We start from the raw sequence: 19,246 nt of genomic DNA, 5'->3' as shown, positions 1-19,246 counted from the left end.
CGTAATATGATAAATGATATTAAGTTATTAAACAAATAACAAACGAAGCGAACTTTGCGCAATAATTATGACAAGAACAAACATTGCTATTTAATGTTAGCTGTCGTTCACGGTTGGTTGGAGCACAAGGCGTACTTCAAGATACATTACACTTGGTGAACTTGAAAACGAGGTTCTTGCTTAGGAAACTGTTTTATTGAATAAGCTCTACTAAGCTGGTTGTGTTATAATGATTGAAATACGTTATTTGAAAATATCTGTTGAGGTAGGCTATGTTTCTATTGAGGTAGGGCACAGCAAAAAATATAGCGCTCAAAATTTGAAGCTACATAACTGGAGAAGTACCTCCTTACATAAGATCGAACCTATGTGATAAGTAAGGTAATTTACAGCTCCTGGTGAGAGTTGGAAGTGGTGTAGTGGGTAGGCAACCCCTTAACATTAGATAGACTCCACAAAGAAACATCTACAAACAAACAATTATCCTGGATGAGAATCGATTTCACGAGAGCCGATTTTTAGTCACCAAAACGTATCTTGAAAGAAAATCCTGTCCAAAATCTAGAGAAGCTTGATTGGGGAAGTACGTTGACTCGATAGAATATTATAGTAATACATGCAGTATTATCAAGCAGTGTTGTGTTCCGGTGGTGAGTAAGGTGACCAGAACACCTGGAATGGATGGGGGGTAGGACCAGCAACGCGCTTATGATGCTTCTGGAGTTGCATACGTCTTTAAACTACAGTAATCGCTTTCCATCAAGTGAGCCGTAAGCTTGTTTGCCGACATAATTATATATAAAAAATAGTGTGACAGTTTTTCGAGGAAAAATAAGATGAAAAATGGAATAAAAATAACAATGGGGATACCAACATAAAAGTCACACAGCGGAAAAAATGTGAACTACTTAATGGTTATGTTTCATTCTTAATAGAAAACCGTAAACGCTAATATATTTATGTAGACTAAACACTTGAGTATATCACAGTCCACTGCTGGACATAGGCCTCCACAAGTTCGCGTCAAATGCCCATGGTCACCAAGCGGCCATAGTCACAGGCGGATTGGTGATCGCAGGCTTGGCTTTGTCGCACCAAGGACGCTGCTGCCCGTCTTCGGACTGTGTATTTCAAAGCCAGCAGTTGGATGGTTATCCGCCATCGGTCGGCCTTTCCAGTTCCAAGGTGGTAGTGAAACTTTGTTATCCCTTAGTCATCTCTTACGATGCTCACGGCAAGAGAGGGGGTGGCTATATTCTTTACTGCCGTAACCACAAAGCGATTAGAACTAATACGGGAATAAAATTAAAATATGTACAGAAAAAAAATTACACAGCATTTATGTTAGAATTTCTTGCTCTGCTATGCTTTAGTAGGAATGTCGACCTGTAGTCATTTATCTAATTATAATCACCCTGAGAATAAACTTAATTCAAACGTTGTCTGAAAAAAAATATGAGAATTTCGTTTCTTTAAAAAAAAAACTGCATTATTTTAATTACATAATCTACCAACTGAGTTGATTTTAATTATATATGCATGTGTTAATCTAATTAGTACTATTTTTACTATGATAGTATTACATACAAAACATTTCTGCCTTCTTCATTTTTGTATTATATTCAATTACCAACTTGACCTATATTTTATTTCTAATAGTGATGTGATATCTGGAACTAAAATGAATAACAACAAATATGGTACAGTTCCCGTTTCACAAATAAATCATAGTTTGAACTTTAAATTATGTATGTAATTGAAGTTATGAATGTACAAAATAAGCTATCATACGGATGAATTGGATGGAAGTTACCAACGAATGGATGGAATTTATTTTTGTATATTGATCTAAGAAAATATCAGAATTAGCAAGTTGAAGTGGCAGTGGCCGGTCGTCTGTGTCGCAGGACCGATGGCCGCTGGAGCAGACGTATCTTGGATAATACATGTACAAAAAAAAACTTAAAACATAACATTTTCTTATTTTTATATAAAGAAGGTATACGAGCAGACAGTCACATTTGTTAAATGGCAACTATAGCCCATGGACATCTGCAAGATTAGATGAGTTGGGGCTGCGTGGCCGATCTTTTGGGAAAACATGTATTTACCCTCGACGCTTGAGAACCTCCAATTTTATTATTTTTCCAATAATTTTAAAAATTAATATCTATTAACCGAAAGGAAAACTATTAGAAAAACTTTTCAGAAAATGATTTAAAATAGTAATAAAACGTACGTGTAAGAATCACTTACAGTAAAAGAAATATGCAATTCAAATGCATGCAATTGTATGCCAACACCCTCGTTATTACTGTTATTGATGCCAGTTATATGGCAACGTGCCAGCTTCAACAAGTTACTAGCAAGTGAGTTCATTTAAATGGTTTGCCATTATTGGTTAAATAATGGTAAATCATTTGTAAAGCTCTACCTATTGCTTTTACCATAATTCTGAACTGGTTCGAGCTGTATTTTTACTTATCGTTTGTTTAATTGAATTTAAAAAAAAGCAAAAGATCGAGATTTGAAAGAGATTTGAGAGAAAAAATGAAAGAGAGAAAAGAAAAAAAAAAGAGACACAGAAAGAGAGATCTGCAATATCATTTTTTTTCCTATTTCTAGTCATTTCTATTGCCATGGATGATACTTAAAGATGGTAAAATAGCTGGTGTTTTATTTGTACACATTTTGCAATATTTAGTTTCACATGACGTACGTGCACAATTTATGCATGCATAGACTAGTAAAACAGCTTAAGTGTTACAAACTTCCCTCAGAAATAGCTAGCGACTATTAAGTCTGTTTTGATGACGAATTTTATAATATGATATAAATATGTACATCTGTTGTAGAATATAAACAAGTATTTGGTTATATTTGTAACAAGAAATTACTTTCTAAAGAAACGTATAAGATCTAAAAATAATTAATCCAGTGACAGGAGTATAGTCAGTAAGTGGGATATAGAGTCATGTTGGTAATGTTAACATTATGAAAAATTGAAAGGAACTGCCTATAAATATTTGGCTTATTGCGTACATATACATATTTAGATATATGTGAATTTTTTCAATCCTCTTACCTAGAATTTCTTAGAAAAGGTCGCGATTTTGGTAGTTACAAAGTATTTTGTAAATATCATATTTTGTTTATTTATACACTTTTTTTTATAGATATTTAGCGTTTATTTTCATCACGTACAACAAAAATGTATATAAAAATAAGTACAGAAATAATAAAAATTCATAGGTCGCTGGTTCATATCTGGCTCGAAGGACCATACTTTCTATTTTCGAAATACCAAAAGTTGTATTGTACGAAACCGTTTGTATACGCACAATAAAAAGAAGAAATTAAGTAAGATATTGCTAATATCCGCGAGTGCTGTTAACAACTATAAACATGGAATCGCTGGGTGAAGTCCTCTTGTCCCGAGAGGTTTTAGTTTAGTTCATTAAGTGTCCAATTGCGAGTTCACGAACAAGTTCCATAACTAAATCACGATTGTAATCACATGCTTATGGTAACCGGGATGGTTTCAGACCCATCCTCATTTGTCTTCAAGCAACCCCCCCCCCCCCTCGTAGGGAGGAGAACTTATAGAACTATACCAGACACAAACATGTCTATAAATACTATATACCCTTTTACCAGTGATCGATTCTGAACCCCGTTATTTATAAGTTTTGAACAATCGTAGCAAATAGCATGAAATTTTAACTTAAATTGTGGAAAATTGCGAGGATCTGCGATATGGGAAGATGGATGTTAATACTGAGCTTATCAATACGATATTTATTTCAATAATTAATTGAAAACAAGACATCTTTCATTGTTACATTTTTTTTGTACATCGTTTTGTGAACCATCTCTTAAGTCTGTGACATTAAGTAAACTTACAAAATTGTGGGTTGACAAAAATAATTTATACTTCACAACTGTTTTTACTAAACATTTTAGAACCGTCATAGTCTTAACGAATTTGTGTTTTTTTATTTTACCAAAATACTCCTATTTATACTTTATATATATTTTAACCGACTTCAATAAAAGGAGGAGGTTCTAAATTTGATTGCATTTTTTTCAACAATTAAAATTTACATATATACTCTACAATATAGAGTTCACAACTTTATATGCTTTATAAAGTAATATTTAACATTCAATATCTGTAGTTTTACGATATACTGCTTACGCAATAAAGAATTGCCTTGAGCTATTCCAGTCTACAACCTTTTTTTTTACAACTAGGTCGGCAAACAAGCGTACGGCTCACTTGATGGTAAGCGATTACCGTAGCTTATAGACACCTGGAACACCAGAAGCATCGCAAGCGCGTTTTTGACCCTATCTCCAATTCCCAGAAGCTCTAGTCACCTTACTCACCAACAGGAATACAATACTGCTTGAAAACAGTATATTTAGCTGTGATCTTCTCTGAGGTCGAGGTTACTACACTAGTCAGGCTGCTCCATATTTGGAACAGGAAATTTTCTGCTGTCCGCTATTCAATTTATATTACTAGTAACATTAAATTTCATACAGTTCTTAAGCATTAAAAAATTACCTAGTTATTACTAACTCGTGTCTCAACTTCGTTCCTAACTTCTCTTTGAATATTAAATGTACATCTCCAAGGCTTGTTTGCTCTATTTATGTAAATAAGTTAGGATATAACGCTAGGTGTGTAGCCCTGAGCAGAAGTTTTATTATGTTAGGATGTTTAGATTATAATACGAATAAATAATAATGACACTTTAGCCTGCTTTTAGTAAGAAACTAAGTTGCTATTAATAGCTTTATGTAAATTATATCCAGTCATAACGCTTTATATTTATATTTTTAAGTAAAAAAAGTAACGGAATATAAAGTCCCACTTTTATATGTTTAATAATACTGGTAGTCCGCCTAGTGATCGGAATTTAACCTTAATTAAAAATTTAAATAAAAAAAAAACGAAAAATAATTAAAATAAAGAACCTTTTTTATTTTTTTTTCAATTTGACCACAGGCTTTGACAACCAACAAAAGAGATATATATGCGTGTGTGTGTCAAATACATGGTAGTGTATGTAATGTTTTTTTATTACTTTAATGTATTTATATGCATAATTAAAAAAAAAAATTAGTATTCTGCGCTCCTTCTCTATATAAACTATAAGTGCACGAAATTTCATACTCCTCCGTCCGCGCAATTTTCGTAAAAAGGGGTACAAAGTTTTTCTTCACGAATTAATATATAAAATATATATCACGATAAGGAAACCAGGATCTGATGATGGAATCCTAGAGAAATCCAGAAATCCTAGAGAATGAATCCTAGAGAAATCCTAGAAAATCGTAGTGACAACTAATGCTTTTTTTATTTTTTTTCATCTACTTATGTTGTTTTACTTTATCGTTTTTTTTTTTCGTTTGCGTGCAAATACAATGATTATAATATAATTGAATATGTGCAAACGTTTGTAGGATGTGAACGATTAACTTATATATGCGCTTTAGCCTGTAATATCCCACTCCTGGGCATAGGCCTCGTATATACAGTTGAGATAAAAAGCTTTATATGTGCCGTAAACCATTATTAACTTTGCTCTCAGTGCGGACTTCATTTTCAACCATCAGCGTTTGTTTGAAACATTTATCAAGTTAACTGTTAAACTAACGTTTGTATTTTAAAACCAAAGTAGTAAGTATTTATTTAATATTTATTGCGTTTAAAATTATATTGTTAATATGTTGGAAAAAAGTATTTTCGTATTTTCTAGTAAAAATTTGCAATTAAAACTTTTTGGTTGTATAGTTTGTAAATGACTAGCTTTGATACCATGAAAAGGTGAGTTTAAAAAATTAAATAATAATAAAAAAAAACAGTTTTCCGCAACTTTTTATTTGTTTTTTTTTTTTCTACTTTTAAATGGGTTAATCTAACTAAGAAATTCGGTACATTTTAAAGTTTTATTTGAAATTAGGGAAAATGTGACTCAAGCCGCGAAAATTTACTGTGTTGTTTATGGACCTAATGCAGTATCAGAATTCTTTATTTAGCGCAAGTTTTAGTGTATTCTTGTGTTATTTTAAGAATACGTATTACACATGTTCGAATTTTTATATGATTCGATTATTTTATATGATTATCTTCGTTTATTACGATTGTGTATAAAAATAATGACAACCTATCATTTGTATAACGTTTTTTTTTCACACTTACAATTCTAAATCTAAGCCTATTTTTCAACGTACATATATCTAGTGTTTGTCTATTATATAGGTCACCCCTTCAGCCCTAGCCGTATCTAATATCACAAATGATTGCTTCCAAAGTACATTTCTTGTCAAAGTTGACTATTAATTGCAGCGAACTTTGGCGAAGATCCAACCATGTCTTTAGTGTAATGTACTGGTACAGTTTGTGTACGTACGTGTAAGTACTTGCTATCTTTAGTAATAGGTTGCTTATTATTAAGGTGTTTACAAATGTAAAACTGTACAAAAAAGAATTGTGTAGTTTTATGAAACGATAACGCAACTGACAATTTAGTGAATAAAAATATTAACATTAATACACAGATAAAAACAAACAAATACCGCGGACAACTTCACGAATAAGTGAGAATATAAATGCTACGTGTTTAGCTGATGCGAGCTATAGGCACCGCCATATAGGCTTTGGCTTCGCGCATGACAGATCATGCGCTTTTCACTTTATCCCCACTCCGCGGCCAGCTGTAACGCGATACGCTGCGACATGCGATAGATGAATGAAAAATTTTGGGCTGATAGAATAAAAGTTTCACTTTAAAAATAAAATAGTAACTGAAATTTTTTTGGTTTTTTTTTTTGGTGTATGAGTTCGAAGAATAAAGTAGGGTAAGAATACGTAATTATGTTCTATTCCATGGTAGTGACATTTTTATTTGACTTCCAAATAATACGTGTACCGTCATTGTAATCGCCATAACACCAGCAGTTACACGTCTATTGTTGAACGTAGCTCCTCCTTGTGCTCCACAGCAACCAGTTCAAACCATAGTTCATCCAAGGTCTACAAGCAGCTCTTCTTAAATTGTCTGTTTATTAGTCTGTCACGTGGATCTGATGCAAAACTTTGCCGATACGTCCTTGACCTTACATGTGTGAATACAAAACAATATTGTTATTTTTTACACTTAATAAAAATATCGTTCAATTTTTTATTATTTAAGCAGTGTACCAATCTGGTATAGCCATGTAATATGGCCTTTGAATTTGCTTCATTAAGGTCTATTTTTCAAAACATAAACATAGTATATACATAATAATGAGTGATTGCTTGTTAGATTTAATCTATAACATCCCACTGGGCATAGGCCATAGGCCTCACCTGATCACATTTTTTGTAACGCTCTCGTCACGCATTCACCAGCTTACTTCCCAAGTCAAGCGTGCTTAAAGAAGTTTTACTTAAAAAAAAAACAAAGCAGAACGACTTCAAAAAAGGAGAAGGTTCTCTATTCGGCTGTACGTTTTTAACGTGTGTTAACTCATAACTTTTTCCAATTTTTTTAGTAGCTTTGATGATTTTTTTAGTTGAATGCTGGTGTTTGTCGTGTGATTCACTAATTCGTATTATTATTTTACAGTTTTTTCTTAACTTACTTATAACGACTGTTGCTTAGTAGAGAACGCTGTAAGTAAAAAGCTGCCTTATTTATTTATTATTTATTTAAATACTTATGTCAATTTTAAACTAAAAAAGTGTATGATTTAACAAAAAAAGTTATTTTCAGTTCGTAGTTACAAAATAAATAAATTTCTAAAATAAAAGTAGCCTAAGTTACTCCTTACTATGGTGTACTTGTTAACTATCTGCTAGTGAAAGTCCCGTCAAAATCGGTCCAGCCGTTTCAGAGATTAGCCGGAACAAACAGACAGACACAAATTGTAAAAAAAAAATATTTTGGTATATGTATCATATATTCATCCATATGCATTTTAGTAAAAATCGGTTATTTTAATATTACAAACAGACACTCCAAATTTATTTATTTTTATAGATAAGTGTTATTATTCGTTTAAAAGTGTGCGACAATTAAACATTTAACTAAGTAACATTACTATGTCTTACCTTTATCTTTCTACTTCTAAGTTTTCCAAGAAGTAAGCTGTTCGGTTCTTTTTGGCTGACCAAATAACCGGGAAATCCCGGTTCTTTCGCTACCGGATTTTCTTGTTTCTGAACCCTATTTGTAACGTACTTATAATTATTTTCTGCGAAAGCTAAAATTAAGTTTACTTACTTAACTATCACAAACAACATGTAAAACACAGGAAAACAGTGACGTTTCTTTTCATTGTCGAAACAAAAGACCGACTTTGTCATGATTATTTATATTAAGATTTTTAAATCAAAAATACAAAATGGGTTTTCTTGATTATGGCTTGATATGTTCCATAGGGAAACCGTAACAACAATAAGTGATATTATAGCTTAAAATTTTAAAATCTTGTTTTTGCAAACCTAGTTAAAAGTATTAACTACGAGTATGTAGGTAGGTATGTAATGTACAGCTGTTAATGAAGGCCACGCGGTATCACAGTACTTATCTATATATACATATAATAAAATAGTAGGAAAGTCAAAACTGTACATTGAATATTTTTTTAAAAGAATACTTGGGGTGTCATCTACAATCGATACCGAAGCCAAAAATATAGTTTTTAGAATTTTTGTCTGCTTGTCTGTTTGTCTGTTTGTCTGTATGTATGTCCGGGATAAACTCAAAAAGTACTGCATGGATTTACTTCAAATTTGGCACGAATATTATTAAGAAGTCGGGTCAACATATAGGCTACAAATTATCACGCTATCTCCTACGGGGAACCAGCAGTGAACCTTCATTTATTCAACTCATTCTGTAACAACGTTTAATCTAAGCTAGCTTCACATTATAAATAAAGACATTTTGTAGTATATTTAGTATCAGCATTGCACCCGTGCGAAGCCGGGGCGGGTCGCTAGTGATTAAATATAATTACTACGTAATTTTACTTAGTAGACATCCCACACTATATTTGCCGATACGCGGTCTTCAGATACCAGTTCCATTCTTGTTCTCCAGAAAAAAAAAAACAAACAAAAAAAATCAGACGAATATTGTAAAAATTATTGCCATTATGTTTAGCCATAGCATATGTATAACTAGAAATAAAAAATCTTTTGAAAAGAGTTTCAATGTTCAGCCGGGGCGCTACTATTTCGTTACAAGTAAATATTAAAGATAAATTAGATACAAATAAGTAGAACTTTACTGCTTACTTAAAAGCTAATTTAAATGAAAGCACTTGTAACTTGGGAAGTAATGAAAAAATATTACTTATCTTAATATCATGAATAATTTGATTTTATGCGGTACGAAATTATGTTCACAATCTATATAAAATATATTAAGTTTTGAGCGAGTAATAAATTAAATATTCAATTTACAATGTGTTAACTGTACTTAATCAGTCTGTTAACATCCCGCTGCTGAGCAAAAGTTTCTTCTGGGCGGATTTGAAATAACACGTGTATTTATTTTTCGTTGAATTTGAATTTCTAAATACTCAACCACCAAGCACCCTGCAACATTGATGCTTATGAATATTTCAAATTATTATTATGAATATTTCAAATTACTATTATGAATATTTCAAATTACTCTGCACAAAAAAGTACACGTTAAAATTTTAGTAGAGGGGTAGTGGAAAACCTCACCAATTATCATTAGATATCACGGACGACCCTTAAAAACAAATTTCAAAATATGTTTATTACAGTCCATTTGCGGTTTCAACTGCAGATAAAACTGGAATGTTTCACTTAAAATGTTCCGTCATCGAAAACAATTCTGAACAATCTGGAGCGTTTTAATAAATGAAAATTTTTGTGTTCATTGTTCGTGCGTTTTTGTTTTCCTTTAGTGTCGCTGGCTGTTAAACGCCATTTTTGTTGTATAGTAATTAATGCTTAACCCGAAAAAAAATTTGAAATTTAAAATTGTTGAAATGAGTTTGTTACGTTTAATAAATAGAAAAGTTTTATTTATATATAAGTTATATATATATAATATAAAAAAATGTATGTGTTTTGTTTTATTTATAAGAATCTTCTTTCTCACTGAGGTAAGGCACAGCAGGAATTTCCTGCTCAAAATATGGAGCAGCCCGACTGGGGTAGTACCTTGACCTTACAGAATATCACAGCAAAATAATACTGTTTTCAAGCAGTATTGTATTCCTGTTGGTAAGTAAGGTGACCAGAGCTCCTGGGGGGATTGGGGATTGGGTCGGCAACGCGCTTGCGATGCTTCGGGTGTTGCAGGCGTCTATAAGCTACGGTAATCGCTTACCATCAGGTGAGCCGTACGCTTGTTTGCCGACGTAGTGACATAAAATAAAATCGTAAAGATATTCGTGAAGTCAGCTAGCCAATGAAGTATAACTTATTACGTGCGTACATAAGTACACACACACTTTTTTTGCTTGTAATATTAAATGGATGTTGTAAAAAAATACAGCAAAAATCCTTTCTACTAAGATATTACATTTATTTTATAGAAGTACTCTTAAATATATTTTTGTTCAGTAATTTATGAGACCATATATGAGATTTATTTGATACTTTGTTTGTAAATATATGTAAATATGCTACCTTGTCTACACCTCGTCGGTTCCTAAGGTTGGACCTAACTACCTATGTTTTAGGTAGCACAGCCAACTGGTGTACATTTATCGTCGCTTCAGCCTGTAATATCCCACTGTTGGGCATAGGCCTCTTTCCCCATGTAGGAGAAGGATCAGGGCTTAATCCACCACGCTGCTCCAATGCGGGTTGGCGCATATATTCCCTACTATGAGTAACGATCGCTATCAGGTGTACATGATAACAACCGGGACCGACGGCTTAACGTGCTCTCCGAGGCACGGTGGGGAGACCCACAAGGACTGCACAAACACCCAGACCATGGCAAACAACATTTATAAAAGAAATAAGAAGAAGAGGTGTACATTTATAAAAGAAACAAAATTTTCAAATTCATAAAATATTCATTAGCATCATTTAATTTTCTCCTATCATATAAAAAGGAGTTCATTGAGTAGCTGGCCTTTTGCAGTGCAGTTCATTATTGATTTTAGTGATAATGGTCTCAGTAATATGCAAAAAGTTCATTACTTTCTTGTAATCAGAGCATCTAAAGAAAATTTTAATTGTAGTTTATTTCTAAAAGCATAGTAAAAAAATATATATTTTCAAGCGCTGAATCGCCCCGGGCTGGAAGAAGATGAAAAAGGCGCGTAAAATATAATTTAAGCGTTTGTTAGTGCAACGCTCTGAAGCGATTTTTTTTTGTTGCCTTTAAAAAAAGTTTCGTCGTGTTACCTTTTTTGAATATATGTATTTGTTTTTTTTTTTTTTAAATTTTAAGAGATGATAAACTTAAAGTAAAGAAGTAAGTTTTAACTAAAGTATAATAACTTAAGTATTAACTTTATTTTTTTTTAGTATTTGGTGGTTAGTTATTGTATAGAAGCGCGGTGAAAACGGCGGACTTTAGGCGGTTTAGGCGTCTCAATTATATCACACGAAGCGAACGTCTGTTTGCTACCTTAACTACTATCTACCTTAATATAAAAAGCAAGAATAAAAAAGAACAAAAAACTTTTTCTCAGTATAAAGATTCCCTTTAAAATTTTATTTTTAATTTATTGAAGCACGCAGAAAGATAAATTCTGCTCAAAATCATAAGCAGCCTTTCGGGGAAAGTACCGCAGATCCAACCTTATATAGGTTTAGAATTATATTACTCTGAAATAGTGTTATGTTCCTGTGGTGAACAACGCAAGAGAGAGAGAGGTGCGAGCACACATTTTCTTTCTCTTTCTCTCGTAGCTAGTTATGTTTCATATATTTAAGACACAGTGCAGGCCTATTAAGCAGAAGTTTTACTTCAGTCGTGTGGTCTAAAGTGCACTCGTTTTTTTCGTTTTTTTTTTATTTATTTTTCATTTACAATTTCATTCACAATTAATTTCAATTTATTTTTTGAAAACTTAATTCATAATTACTCTAAAAGTTACATCAAGTAATAATACTTAAGAATTTTTTTAACAAGCGCTCAAAGTTGTTGAAAGCTCGAACTTGTTTGCTGTAACATTAATGGAGCAACAAAATGGCTCAATAATAACAGACAATACACAGACAGAATCAATTTCGGACTAGCATCGATTTAAATTACACATATTCATCGGTTAGTAATTAAATAATTAGATATAAATCGCGCTTGATTTTAAACGAAACAAAAAATAAATATAGCGATTGACATCGACAAATATTAAACATTAAAACACCATCAACGTAGGTACTTAAAAAAATGTCACCTATATACGCATTGTTACGGAAAAATAGGACCACTTGATAAGAACCAAAATTCGAATAAAAAAATATCATAAAAAATACAGTTACTTTTGAGAACCACCTCTTTTTAAGTCAGTCAGTTGAGCCAAAAGGCTCCAAGTTTCATGATACCAGTAGAAGACACTACAGTATTTTAACTTTAACTGAGGTAGGGCACAGCAGGAATTTCGTGCTCAAAATATGGAGCAGCCCGATTGGGATAGTACCTCGACCTTACAGAAGACCACAGCTAAATAATACCGCTTTCAAGCACTGTTGTGTTCCTGTTGTGAGAAAGGCGACCAGAACCCCGGGGGGGAAGGATTAGGGTATTGGGTCGGCAACGCGGTTGCAATGCTTCTGGTGTTGCAGGCGTCTATAAGCTACAGTAATCACTTACCATCAGGTGAACTGTACGCTTGTTTGCCGACCTAGTTATATAAAAAAAAATTACTTTGGTGCACGTAGTTTTATATAATATCTGATATGATACGCTATTAAATTGCGTATTGACAATGCATACCTTGATATGTACCAATGAAAGGTCCAATGAAATGAAGAGAAAATATTTGTTGAAAAGAAATTCGCACTTAAATATTCAAAATCCCGTCCAACCTTCGACGCATTGCATGATTTATTCATTATCTTCGGTTCATTCTATTTTAATATGACTAGAATTTGTTCACGAACCCTATTGGGTGTACCGCTTAATTTTGACCTTCCATTCCCACTTTGAACTGATATTTTCTTTGGTTCGACTTCAAATGAAGATGTTCATTCAAATTTCGAACCGTATATTTTTAAGGAATGTTTAAAGTAGTCAACAAAATTACTGTACTAAATTGTAAATATCAGACAAACTAAGGTAACAATTACAATTAAATCTATAAGACAGCTACCACTACAGCGTTAAATGGGAGTACGGTCCACCTGATGGTAAGCGTTTATCGTAGATTTTCAGCACCTGTAATACCAGGAGTATTACAAAAGCGTTGAAATTTACAACACAGTGCATTTACAGAAGTTCTGGCTACCTTACTTACTGACTGCAACAGTACTTTTGAACAAGATTATTTGATTGTATGCTTCAGCCTGCAGTATCCCACTGCTGGGCATATGCCTTTTTCCCCATATAGGAGCAGGATCAGAGCTCAATCCACCACGTTGCTCCAATGCAGGTTGGCGCATATATACCCTACTATGAGTAACGATCGCTATCAGGTGTACATGATAACAACCGGGACCGACGGCTTAACGAGCTCTCCGAGGCACGGTGGGGAGACCCACAAGGACTGCACAAACACCCAGACGACGGCAAACACTTGTATGGCCAATACAAATGTTTGTCATGTGCGGGGATCGAACCCGCAACCGCCAGCGCAACAGCCACAAACCAGTGCTGTGACCGTTGCGCCAACGCGTCGCCCTTTTTGATTGTGATCATCTGTAAAATGAAAATACTATCCAGCTGGCTGTTCAAGATTTCGGGCAAGATATTTATTTTGTGCCTCATAAAATGTTATCTCATTTGCTGCCCTACCTGACAAAATTTCAATTCCTTGATGAAAATGAGAAAATATAAACGTATTTATGAGAGAACCTTGGCATGATTCATGTAAAATAACACGAAAACTGAAATTCAATTTCATTTCGGCTCTTGTTATTTTCACTAATGAATATTACGAAATTTCAACGATTGCTACCAATTACCCTCGAATGTTAAGAGCCCATGATACTTGTATTTGATCTTCAAACTTTGTCTATTACAAACAAAATACATATATATTCTCTCTTTGTAATACTTGTTAGTACATTATCATATTTTTCGGAATAAGAACTTTTTGCGGATAATATTCTCTAACTTTTACGATCTATATAATTTTGAAGTTAACCTATTACAGGAACATTTATACCTTAGTAGAATAAGTAATGAAGTAAAAATGTTATTTGGTAAGAACTTGCCAACTTATATTTTTGATATGAAACATCTATAGGCGAGGGTAAACCTTATTGCTGGTGTGGCGATACAGGCCGTGGCGACTATGATGGTGTATATGATGGAATATATGTACTATACTATACTATATAATAATTGAGTTGTCGCGATTTTGATGATTTTTTTTAATAAAATTATTTGTATATGAACAAAAATGTTTATTGAATAAATTGTCATCATAAATTCGTAATATTGTATTTTTTCATCATGCCATATTTAGCTCCTATCATAATCTGTACTTTTATGCCTATTACTTGTACAAAATAATTTCGATGATTTACACCTGCCAGCCGTCACGTGACGACTCACATTTTTTTTTACTGACTCGTATACTGATGCTAGAAGTAACTTAAGTGTTGGTGATCGTGGGTTTAATTCTGGCTATAGGTATCTGTTTGTAGTTTTACAAGTACGTGACTCTAAGGTATTACCTATAAACCTTACAGCAACTTAACTCATATATAAAGAAGAAGAAACTCTTACAACTTACAACACTTCAAGTACAAAGATTTACAACTCTAGATAAAGTGCTTTTCTGGGTTATTATTAGATCTTGTTTTTGCTAACTTAACCCTACACAGCTATCTAACTAGAAAACTAGCCAAACTTCGAGAATACCCTTTAAAGCTAACCATCTGTCTAAACGACAAAAGTTTCCATATTTTTTGGATGATCTTTGGCTTTTATCTTCTAAACAATAAATGATTTTTCGAATAACCCAATTGAATAAATTACATGTCGAAGAATTGGCTTGAAAACGATTAATTAGAACACATTTAATTACATAGAAACTTTTTGATATTGCTTTATCGTCTTTGGGCTGGTTATTTACGGGCGTACTAGTTACCTTTAAAAATGTCTAGTACATTATGATATAGTCTGAATGTAGTCAATAGGGACTCTAATTCTAAGCCGAATGTCGCCGTGATTGACCTCGTTAGGGCTTTTGACATGTACTATGATGACCTAGATGATGAGACAAGTGAAAAATGGTGTACCTCCTTAAGGTAGGGTTTTAGAACTGATTTTATTTAATCTATTCAGACTGAATCATACATTTCAGTTTAAGTTTTAATTCAATTTTTGAACCAAAGTAACGAGAGATATTATTAAATATTGAAGAAAATGATAAATATAAACTTTATAAAGATGGATTTTTGAGAATTTCTAAAATCTATGCTTAACTTGATCATTATACTTATGTCAATTTGGAAAACCTTGTGATAATACCCTAAAAAATATTTCTTACCCTAAAAAATAGAACTTACACCTAATCAAATTTTCTCATCCATATAGAATAAACTGATATGTACAGATTTATTGAAATGATAAAAAATGTCAATGAATACTTGGCATTGAAATAATTTTGTAAGCAGCTCAGCAGAAACCACTTAATAAAAAAAGTCCTGAACTTACTAAATTATATTACTGCCAAAAAGCCAACCAGATTGCTCTGTACAAATTACTTCGTTTTGTTAAGTACTCTTCAAAGGCGAGGGTCAATAAATGACAGCGTATTAAGAGCTCAATTCTTATTTACATTTCAATAAATATAAATTATTAATTACCAGTAGTCTTTTTAACCTTAAAAAAAGGAGGAGGTTACTCAATTCGACCGTATATATATATATATATATATATATATATATATTTATATTTTAAGGTATGTTCGGGGATAACTTCGTCGTTTATGAACCAATTATTATAATAATTTTTTTTATTGGAAAGGATATATCTCAAGTGTGGTACCGTGATAAGGAAACCAGGATCTGATAATAAAACCCAGAGAAATCGAGGGAAACCCTCGAAAATTGTAGTGACGACTAGTGCGTTTGTTAATGTTTTTTGTCTACTTATGTTGTATTACTTATCGATGTAATTGAAGTGAGTTTTTTTCGTTTGTGAGCAAACACAATTATATATATATAAAAACGAAATAAATGACGAGGAATATTTTATCAGTTAAACTGTGATGGAGCAGCGTAGTGCATTAAACTCCGAGCTTTCTTACACATGGAAAAAGAGGCATATGCCCAGCAGTGGGATACTATCGACTAAAGCGTACATATGCTATGATATTGCCGAGTAGCAAAACATAAAACTTAAAAAATAAAGCCTTTTGTAAGCATCTCAAAAAGCTTTCTTCAAGGTTTTTTGAGAGAGCAATCCGACACCCCAACCCTCTTGTAGCAGAGGCCTGCTCCTACGTAGGTAGAGGAAACGTACAGACGAGACTTAGACGCCCTAAACACGTCTTGACAGATCCCGACGATAGGATAACCGCAGCCAACGCCCCTCTCGTAGGTAACACACCCACACACAGAACACTCACGCACCGCCTTCGCCGGCGAAGACGAGGTCCCCCGCGTTAGGACAGCTCGGATACGCTTAGGCGCATCGACTGTCCACTACTCGCCGCAGCGCTCCGCATAGCGCCTCCTCCATCCCGACGACGTTCTAAGCCGAGGTGCGATCTCGCTAGGAGACACCCTTAGGACGAACGTCACCCCCGTGCCCGCCGAAAAGGGCCCACATCTTCCTTCGCGGCCGGTAGCCTAAGTGCCCGGCCCCTCTCACCGGTGACGCTGTAAAGGCCAGTAGGGCCAACAGCAACTGTCATTTCGAAAAAAAAAAGCCTTTTGTCGCAGACAAACAGACAGGCGGGCTGACTTTAAACGTAAAAAGTGACCTCTGTTTTTCAAAAGCTGGTATATTATATCATGATAATATAATTCTTTGCTAAGACCTTTTTGATGATTCTATTAAAAGTAACAAATTTAAAAACATTTTAATATTATATGCGCTTAAGCTTCTAATGCTGGGCATAGGGCTCTTTCCCCGTGTAGGAGAAGGAGCACAGCTTAATCCACCATGCTACTCCGATATGGGTTGGCGGATAGGTATATATTCCCTATATATGCAGAAAACAGGGTGACTACAAATTCCGCCGACGGGCTAGTCGAAATAAGACACTAACCAACTCCACGCACACTAACAAAAAAATAAAAAAATGAAACCGACTTTAGTGTTAAAAATGAAATGTTTTCTCACAGATAGTTTCAGCTTTAAACGTAAGTGTATAAAATCGTACAAAAGCAACGTAAGCCTTTCTGAAGAATTTATAGTGACCACACGACCTACATCTATTTCAAGTGTCTAACAGGGATGAAGCATTTTACTTTTGCGCTGTATCTGGAGGGAATTGTTACGACATTCTTATTACTTAACTGAAATAATGAAAAGAAGTTTAAATTATTTGGAAATAACAATTTCTTTAACTCTTAATAATAATAATCGTTAATAATAATAAACGACGCCGCGTGGGCGGTCACAGCTATGGATTGTACCTGTTGCGCTGGCGGTTGCGGGTTTGATCCCCGCACATGACAAACATTTGTATACAGGTGTTTGCCGTAGTCTGGGTGTTTGTGCTGTCCTTGTGGGTTTCCACACCGTGCCTCGAAGAGCACGTTAATCCGTCGGTCCTGGTTGTTATTATCAACGCATGATAGCGCTCGTTGCTCTTAGTATGGAATATATTTGCCAACTCGCAGTGAAGTAGCGTGGTGGGTTAGGCTCCAATCCTTCTTCTACATATAGGAAAATTCAGTTAGCTAAAACACAGCCGTTAGATCGCTTAATTTAGGGACAGACAACCGTGTGTGTATCTTAAACAGACTTTCGTCAAAAGGATAAATAAAAAAATATACAGTTACATAGAGTTATTGCCGCCGATGAAATGTGTCTTGAACGATATGAACGATAATGTTTATGACAGGATAAAATATCTAATAAAACGCTATAAGTAATAAATATAATGTTTTCGACGATATTCGAAATTCGACGACGCGTTGACGTAGCGGTCACAGCATTGTATGTTACGCTAGCGGTAGCGGATCCGATCCCCGCACATGACATTTGTATTGGCCATATAGATGATTGTCGTAGTCTAGCCAGATAGCCATTTGTTCTTGTGTATTGTGTGTGTTTCCGGACCCCCGACACAGGAGAAAATCCTACTGGGGGCCGTTGAGTGTGAAGCGTTTTATGCTTGTATACAACCGTAATGGCTTAGTACTGCGTCGAGTCACCAGTGTTATATACTAGCGGTTGCGGGTTTCATTCCCGCTCGGGGGTAGATATTTGTAATTATACAAATTTTTTTTTTTCTTGACTGGCTGATCTTTGTGTGTGGTGTCTCCTAACCGTGCCTTGAAAAGTACGCAAAGCTTTAGGCCCCGGAAGTTATCACAGACAGCTGACCGTTTATTTATTGACCGTGGATTCCAACCCTTCTCCAAATAGAGAAAAGATCTTTGCCTAGTAATCTATACTAATATTATAAAGCTGAAGAGTTTGTTTGTTTGAACGCGCTAATCTTAGGAACTACTGGTCCAATTTGTAAAATTATTTCAGTTTTACATAGCCTATTTATTGAGGAAGGCTATAGGCTATTTTTTTTTAATTTACGCGTGTGAAACAGCGGGGAACAGCTAGTGGAATGATACAGATGGAGTGAATCAATCAAATCTCACATTAAACAAAATCCTTGTTCCTATTTCTCTAAATAACAGAGGTAAATTCACCGTCTAAAAATATAATTAAATTAAAATTTTCAAAATGTATAACCTAACAATAATTATACTTTGTTTTGCATTTATACAAACTATTTTAAATAAAAAAAAAATTAACCCTACTCAACGGCCCCCAGTAGTATTTTCTCCTGTGTCGGGAGTCTGGAACCATAAAATACACAAACACAAACGCCCAGACCACGAAAAACATCTATATGGCCAATACAATTTTCTGTCGTGAGCGGGGATCGAACCCGCGAC

Source organism: Melitaea cinxia, chromosome 30, assembly GCF_905220565.1.
Source record: "Melitaea cinxia chromosome 30, ilMelCinx1.1, whole genome shotgun sequence".
NCBI classification, from domain to species: domain Eukaryota; kingdom Metazoa; phylum Arthropoda; class Insecta; order Lepidoptera; family Nymphalidae; genus Melitaea; species Melitaea cinxia.
This window is presented reverse-complemented; position numbering follows the sequence as displayed.